This window comes from Patella vulgata, chromosome 3, assembly GCF_932274485.2.
Source record: "Patella vulgata chromosome 3, xgPatVulg1.2, whole genome shotgun sequence".
In the NCBI taxonomy this organism is placed as follows: domain Eukaryota; kingdom Metazoa; phylum Mollusca; class Gastropoda; family Patellidae; genus Patella; species Patella vulgata.
Window position 1 is genome coordinate 54,214,063 of NC_065881.2, and position 8,796 is coordinate 54,222,858.

Here is an 8,796-nt window from a genome sequence, read left to right on the forward strand (position 1 = left end):
ATATAAATTCAATTAATTATAAATGTGGTTTGATGATATTAATTGATTATTCATTATTTAAATATAACAACTAGTCATTAAGAAATGTAAATAATCTATACATATTATTTATATATAATAATATATTAAAATGTGCTATATTGTATATTGAAATAAAATTATTTATAATGGAATAACGAGTTTGGGTTTTTTTTTATTTGATCCGGTTTTACCCTGCTTTTAGTAAATTTTAGGATTTAAAGGGGTCGTACTAGTAGAACGACCTTTTTGGTGTTGCTACCAGATTATTTTGGGGCTTACCTTGAAGGTCCCGTGTACAATCTCGGTGTTGGCCCAGAAAGTTCATTGGGATTTTCCGGCGTGATCCTCTCTTGTCAGTGGTAGAGCAAAGGGCCCGACAAGGGACAACGTATAATCGTTCGAATGGGAAGAAAAACCGAGGTTCCGTGTACACATTGGCGTGGCCTTAAATAAACCTTTGCAATTGGAATTCAAAATAATAGTAAATAGGGCAAAATTTCCACCAAATCACAATGTATTGCGTATGCCCGTCTTCATTGTCACAGTCTGAGCAGAATAGTAGGACGTTAAACCCCATTTCAAATCTCCATTGTTGAATTTATCAACCATTTCAGAAAGAGTTGTCAATCTGGTGTGGGCCGTGTTTGATAATATCTGTTTACTTTGTTTCCGGTCAGATTTGAAATTCAAAGCCACATGATACACCACCTGATGATACTGTATAACCCTTAACCACTAGATGACAAATTCCAATACTGTATTACGAAACATCTCGAATGCAAATAAATGAAGCCATATTCGGATTCGAAAGGGAAAACGTTGTAAAGTGACATTATTTGTAAATGCACCACACGTCTGCAATATCCCCCTTGGTGGATAAATGCACCACACGTCTGCAATATCCCCCATTGGTGGATAGTAACTACTCTACATGTCTTAATGTTGCTGTGATAGGTGCACTTCACTAAGAATACAAGACAACCATGAATGCGAAGACATAATATACTCGAAGACCCAGGCACATTCTGGCGAATTCTACTCCAAGAAATAGATTGCTAAATCGCATGCGTTATGGTGTTCTGACATGGAAGCTTTCATGTTTTTGAAATTGTAAACTAGATGTAGATGATCAATCACAAATCCAAATTGTGTGTTTTAGCACCTATTATCTCAAGTAAGAGATAGCGGGGGGGGGGGGGTAGAGAGGGGATTAACGACCACTCGACACAAAGAAAACCCGCGAGGTTGGACAGACAGGCGACCCTCCTGCTTGTCACGTACAAGCATCGAATCGAAACCACGCCACTTGACCCAATGACAGACCTTACGCGTTAACCATTCGGCCACCCCACTCCAGACCACACACCACAAGACTACACCTCCACCCCCAAGTAAAAGGGAGAAATAGAGGTTAAGATCTATTTCAACACAATCTATGTCATTTCGGGACTAACATATGGTGCAATTTATTTCAACAATTCGGTTGCTCGTAGGGGTCTTTTGGAGTGGGGGAAAACCGAAGGACCCAGAGAAAACCCACGAACAAATGTGAGATCGAAACCACACCACTTTATTAAATGGCAGACCTTATGATCGAAAGCGCGCGATAGGTCCCGGCTAATAATTTGATACTTGTATCCATTCAAAAATTCTGAATGCAAGATAACACATACTACAACAATGCCTAGTATCAATATATCCAGTCAGGAGTTTAGCAAACCATGTAACGAAATAAATCACATTGGATACGTGTCTCCCCCATAGATGAACCCAGGGGTTGGTGGAGTGGAATGGAATGAGACCACCAGGGATACCGCGGGTGGTTGCGGCACTCATTGAAAAAGCCATATAAAATACAACACTGTTTTCAACCTATAAATGGCAGGGATGGACTAGCGGATTTGTCTGAATTTTTGCATACAGTCTAATATGAACACTGATTTGTGTATAGTTAAACTTGTTAAATCGAAAACTATATTTAAACGACCGGAGACAGTAGATCGGTGAGCATGGCGTTCACAAACCAGGGTGTCCTGGGTTCGATCCCAATATTGGTAAAAAAAAATTACCTTTGAATTTTCCGGCCTGGTTTCCTCTTTTCGGGCATGTAGGACAAAATGTTTGGCATTGGAAGGCGCCCAGTCGTATCAAAGGAACGAAAACCGAGGCCCCGTGGATAGTATTGTAAGCACGTGAAAGATCGTCTGACTGTTGGAAAACGAAATACAAGTAGGCCGTACTAGGGCAAAACTTCCTTATAGCACACTGCATGACGTATACCGGTCTCCATAGATCCGGTTTGTGTTGAAAAATAAGACGTTAAACTCATTTCTGTTCATTTTACTTCCGACCGGCTAAGATCTTCAACGCTCTTTTCTACTTTAATAGTAACTCTTCTGGTAGCATTTCGCCTCGAGGTTATCTTTCATCCAGTAGATTCAACGTTACATCTTGCTGTTGCGATGGTGACGTGTATGAAGAAGGGTATGCTTTATACTTGTTCTTTCCAGACCATCCGTTATTACTCCTTATTTACAGAGTTCAACTAGCTAAAAGAAAAGCCAATTTTTAAATTTCGTGTAGTGCAGAATAGAAATAATGAATAAATAGAAAAGCAAGTGGTCCATTTTGTTGTTGTTTGAAATTGTGTGCAATTCCATGTGTGTATTCCGTTTATTTCAAAATTTAGACATTTTAATATGAATGCACTACGGTGTATTCATCCCGCACTCTGATTTTACGCAATATTTTGTTTGGGTTTGTGTATTCTTAGCAGAGGGAAAGGACATTTTGATTTAATTTTGTGAATTGTGTAACAATTACGTAACAAATGTTATTATTAGTATTATTGTGTAACGATAAATACATAATCAAATTTGAGTTTAAGCTACAGACTGCACCTTAGAGTTCCATTAACGTATCTGTTTTTTTGCTTAATGGTGTTGATTAATTGCAATTTCAAATTTCAAGTCACAAAAGTTAAATCTTCGCCTCAGTCAATAATGTGTCGAGCACAATAATTTATTTATGCAAATGTAGTCATAATAGTGACAACAGCCGTATAATTTATCGAAATTCGTGAGTAGTAATTAAAGCCTGATGCTTCAAACAAAATAACAAAAATCGCTTAATTTCAATACAGAAAACAGAAGGAAGTGACTTTTGTATTCATAACAACATTGAGCGAAATGAGCATAAAGTCTCATTGACAATGGCTACCGAATTAGCATACTTATTCTTAGTGCCACAATACGGCGATTGACAATCGCTGTAATAAATTGACATGGTAGTCTTATGATTAACAATAAACTAGCGGCAACTACAATCGTGTGAAATTCAAAATTTTCTCCTATTTGTAGGACTTCTGTTGTAACAGAGAGCAATAACATGACAATTAGCAGAACTTAAGCCTCTCTCGTAAGGTTTCTCCATTTTCTAACAAAGACAGTTTCAATATGTTAAAAGCGGTAACGGTTACAGAAGTCATAGTTAATAAAATGAGTGAAATAAGGCGATTATTAATTAAGGGGTGGGAATAATTAGCTATTCCCCATGGGGTCTAGAGGGAACTGTCAGTAAATATTGTATTGCTGCGGCCAAAGCGACAGTGTACTCTTTTTGTGTCTAGCTGCGTAATTAACGTCGTTTCCTTGCGCGACGCTGATCGTAACGGTGCTAATCTTTGATTCTAGCCATTTGAAAGTGGTTATTTCAGCTCATGTGAAGATGTCCAACAGTTAAATAGAACTGTGGAACTTGCTTCCTAGGATGCCTGGAATAAAAACTGTGATTGATCTGTTTAATTATAAAAAGATAATTATTTATGTCCTGGAAAATATTTTACAAAAAAATAATCATCTTTAACTACACTACAAGACCATAACATGAATCTGCAGAATGACTATTTGACATGCCATACAGACAAACGGATCGCCAAAAATGTATCTACTTTTCTAATCTTTAATCGGTCATTTGTTTTTTTAAATTTCTATCATTGTTATCTGAAAGATGTATTTATTCAACCCACTGAAATCCAGCAAAATACACAAAAGATTCGATGGCGATAATATATGACAGATTAAAAATCTTTTAAAATTCGGGTCTCGAAAGAAATATTCTTTGAAGTAATTTCTGGAACACTTGCAGCAGAAAAAAGAGCAGCGATTCTGTATTAAATTTATGCAACGATTTCATGATTCTGTAATTTGAAAATAGGATCCGTTAGTTTAAAAGATTTATAGATTGAAGTTCTTGATAAGAAACACGTTCCTGTTTAACTAATCTTAGATATAAAATTCTGAACTCGTGTTCTGATTGCCCTTTGAACACGAGGAAGAGTTTATGGGAACACGGCGCCATTCTGAAAAGATTGTGTTTCCTAAATTCATTATCAGACACGAGGCCGTTAGCTTGTTAGGCGACAAAATATTGTGTCCCTCTTCAAAAAAAAATCCAAACCTGAAATAGCATTTTGTGTTCCCATACGCGTGCGCTGCTTTTTACAAAGGTACTTCTTTATTCGGTGCAACCGTTTGGTCATGTGTCGGTTAGATGAAATCACATTCTACTTATGCGTATAGTAACAATCCCAGGGTTCCCTTGACAGAGCATAAAATAATATAAATGGGGTTAATTGAAAAATATCAATAAATAGTTTCTTTTCATTGTGAAAACAGATCATAGATAGCCATTCTTCCTCAAAAATTTGAATTGAAATTAGACACAAACTCAATAATATATGCGTGTTTAATATTTCTAAAACATTGAACGAAATGATAAACCTGAAAAGAGTGGAAAACAAGTAAAAGTCCTGTATTGAGTGAAACCATAATAGAATTTAATTTCAATTTAAACTTTTTCCGGTTGTTTTCTTGACACGATCACTATTTAAAGAATGCGCTATGTGTTTAATGAATAATTACCAATCGGGTAAGTTGAAACTGTAAAAGGTTTTAGTTTATCTTAGGAAATCTTTAATGTTTGCGTCTCTTTCGGTTTATTTTTTCGAATCTCTACAAATAATCACATTATTTTATTTACTTATACAATTTAATTCTGTCTTTAGGTAAGGTGTCAAAGACTCATTGGTTTGCTGGAGTACATATATAACCCCGCATTTAAGAGCAGGAAAGACTGATATGTAATCATATTTTTAAAATGAAATGATGAAACGAAATGAAATGTATTGTTGCTTCCTACTGTTCAGAACTAACCTGGCTAATGAATACAAGCTTATGCCACACAATGTACTGTGTGATAAGATACGGTTAAATCAGCGAGATTACTATTTAATATACAATAACATAATTATACAATAATAGCATGTTTAAAATAACCCGTAATTCCAAATTTATCGAAAGTCCAAGTATTTTGCACTTGTATAGTTAGTTCAGCCACAGCAACCCGATTTATTTTATTTTTTACTAATTAAACAGGATCTCCTTTGTTAATATTTTATTTTGAAGAATATATTCTCATTTCTCTTTGTCATTCAGGTCTGTTTTTCATCGGAATCATTTCTATCTTTGACGACCGAATAAGACGTGTAATATTGGTGTATGATATTAATATAACGGTTGAACTGGAATGAATACCAGTCGAAAGCTAATTAAATATCCTTTATAATCATTTGTCTCTCTTCTAGAAATAATGATTACGTCTCAGTTTGAAGTAAATGGGCTAAGGATTAGAAGACGAGCAAGAATTGAGGAGACGATAGTCTTTAATCTGCAAGACCTTTTAATAAAGCAGCACGTAGTAGTCAATAGATCTTCTTGTCTCTGACATAAAACAGCGTGAAATCAATCATCTCGGCCACATTTCAACACATTCAGCGTTTTCTTTACCTTACCAATACCATCTGATTTTAATACCTCAATAAAGCAATTTGCTCTTCCAATAAATTCCCTTCCACACCGAGACTGCCTGCTTGGAATTGTTTCAATAAAAACGCTCTTAGATTATAAGCACCTCCCCTTCGACTAGGTTCCTGTAATTAAGTAGCTGCCTGGCTTTCCGCGGATACTGAAGGAAAAAGGTTTAATATTTTCGGGAAGGAAAACGGAAGAATGTCGGACATTACGTTGTAATATCACCAACAGCGCCTTAACGTTATCACCATATCTTTATTTGTTAAAATAACTTATTTTCCTCTAATCAGCCTTTTACGCCTAGAGCACTTAAATTTGTTCCGCTCACGGAATCGTTGCTATGGTAATTCTGATCGATCTGAAATTTGAACAAAAACTCTAATAACTGCTACGAGATCTTTTACTTAGAGCATCTCTCCTCATTTCCCTTCTACTTTGTCGACCGACCAACTTTCGCCGGCTCTTTGTCCCCACTTCCTGCGTTTCTGAGTGGTCTCGCACGACTTCCGGTCTATGAGATGGATAGGATATTATCTTTCAAAATATATGACACTTTCCATGTCTTTCTGCTGTCATTTTTAAAGCATAAAATGAGAAAAATAAGACGCTTAATTAAGAGTCACGATGCCTTCTTAATTCCCACTAATGCAACTTTCTCGACCATTGTTTGCCCGTAACAGTAGTTTTTATGCGCCATTATTTTGCAATGATTTTACAGGGTCTTTTGGTGCAGCATGCCAAGAGTAGATTTTATAAAATAAATGATAACAAAGTAGATTTATCACAGTTGACATCACGATGCGTGTTATTCACAGTGAAAGAGAAATAGATAGAGAGAGAGAGAGAGAGAGAGAGAGAGAGAGGGGGGGTCAATTCGTTACAATTACAAAAACTATCTTGCCATTGTTTTAAAAAAGAATTGGTTCTTTTGCTTGGTTATCAGCTACATATGTATCAGCAATACGGCAAGCTGCAAACATTTCTAAATCTTATATAAGATAATGATCCTATGAAATAGAAAGAAGAATCCTATTTTATTAAGATATTCGGTCTGCTGCTCGTTTTAATTTTTACATTGGTACCTATTAATTATAATTTCGATGATTCGACTAAAGATTTAATATTTTTCAAGTAAATCAGTCAATTGTTGGTATTATTTATAATATTTAGATGGTTATACTAGTATTAATATGATGTAGTATTTATAGCTAGAGGGAGTTCTCTAGTCTGATCAATGTGTCTAGAGAGGAAATTGAACTTCTTTACCTTCTCTACAGGAGATTTATCGTTGATATTATCACTTGTAGCTTATTTTGTCTTGTTGTGATAATGTCTTATTAATTATCATATGAGAAAATGATACACTGGACCAGTGTCATAGAAGGGGTAGACAATTAGTTTGGCGCGTTGGACTTTATGTACATGTAAGTATTTGAACAGCGCATTGAAACATCGAATTGCTTTCACCATAAAACATTTGCTATAACTTTTAAATTAAGATAATAACCTTTAGACAAAAGGTCAAAATTGGATTATCGAATGCTGCCAAATCAATACTCTAAGTCACCAGTTGTTTAAGAACACGTAAGCCCAAGATGCCCAAAATAAGAACGCAGGGGATGATCTGGAAAGAAACAGGACATCTGTAGAACAAAATTTAACTCACTCTGGAACACATACATGTACTCGAGGATTTTCCTGCATGCAGTACTCATATATTATCGCGAATGTAATAATATACCGATACTTATGTACCTATATGCGATAAAATTACACCCTGTTCTTTTCATTGTCCAGTGCTTCACTGTTTTGAAATTATATTTTTTTTATAATAAACTGAAAGTAAATGTGCTGGGTTCAATTGTGTATTTATCTACCGTAAACATAGAAGTACTTATATATATATATATATATCTTTATTTTCTCCAATTCTGAAGATTTTCAAAAATAATTATAAATATAAAAGATTCTAGATATTGTCAAGGTAATCTTTTATTCTACGTATTTATAAAAAAAAACCTGTATAACTGATGTTTAATTATTTATTTACATTATAACACCTGAAGATGCGCAATGAAGAGCAGATTGCTAGCTTTAGCAGAATGAAGACGTATAAGGTTGAATTTAATTTAAATAGGCGTATTTTTATTTTTTGATTGATTTATCTACCGTAAACATAGAAGTACTTGTACTGTATCTACTTTAACCTACATATATATATATTGTAATGACTTAACGTGTTACTCTTTTTCAAAGGCTCAACATATTCATCACTTTACTTGTGTAATAAACCAACCTTCGATGTAGTTAATTATCAATAGTTTATGACCAGGGTTTGTCAACTTACTGCTTGCTTAATAAGCATGACGATAACTACATGATTTTATTATGTTTTAGATATCCCCAGGGAGAAATAATCCCGTTTCAACTTAATATTTGCATATTGAAATCCGCGCCATATTAAGTGGTTAGCGTTTGAGGGAATAATAACTTTGAGTTAAGTAAATGACAAGTATAGAATTTTATCGACGTTAAAAGTGAACAATAACAAAAATGGCCCGTGATTTATTTGCCGTGTCGCGCGCGTCACCTATTTTATTATTCCAGTGAAAAAGCCATCAATTCATGGCATTGATTTAACAACCGTTTCTTAGTAGTTAATCGAAACTGTGGCTCTATTATTTTGACCGGCTCAATAACTCCGCTTGAGAACTTCCGGTGGATATTCTGACTTTTTACTTAATCGCTGCACGTTCGCGACGGATTATACCCCTGGACGATTTCGTATCATCGATTTGTTAAAATGTGCGGATATTTTCCTTATCACCTCTTTTCTCTTTGTCACCTGGTGAAAGACTAGGGCAATAAAAGCCGCTCAACTAATGAGAATTTTTACACTCATCAT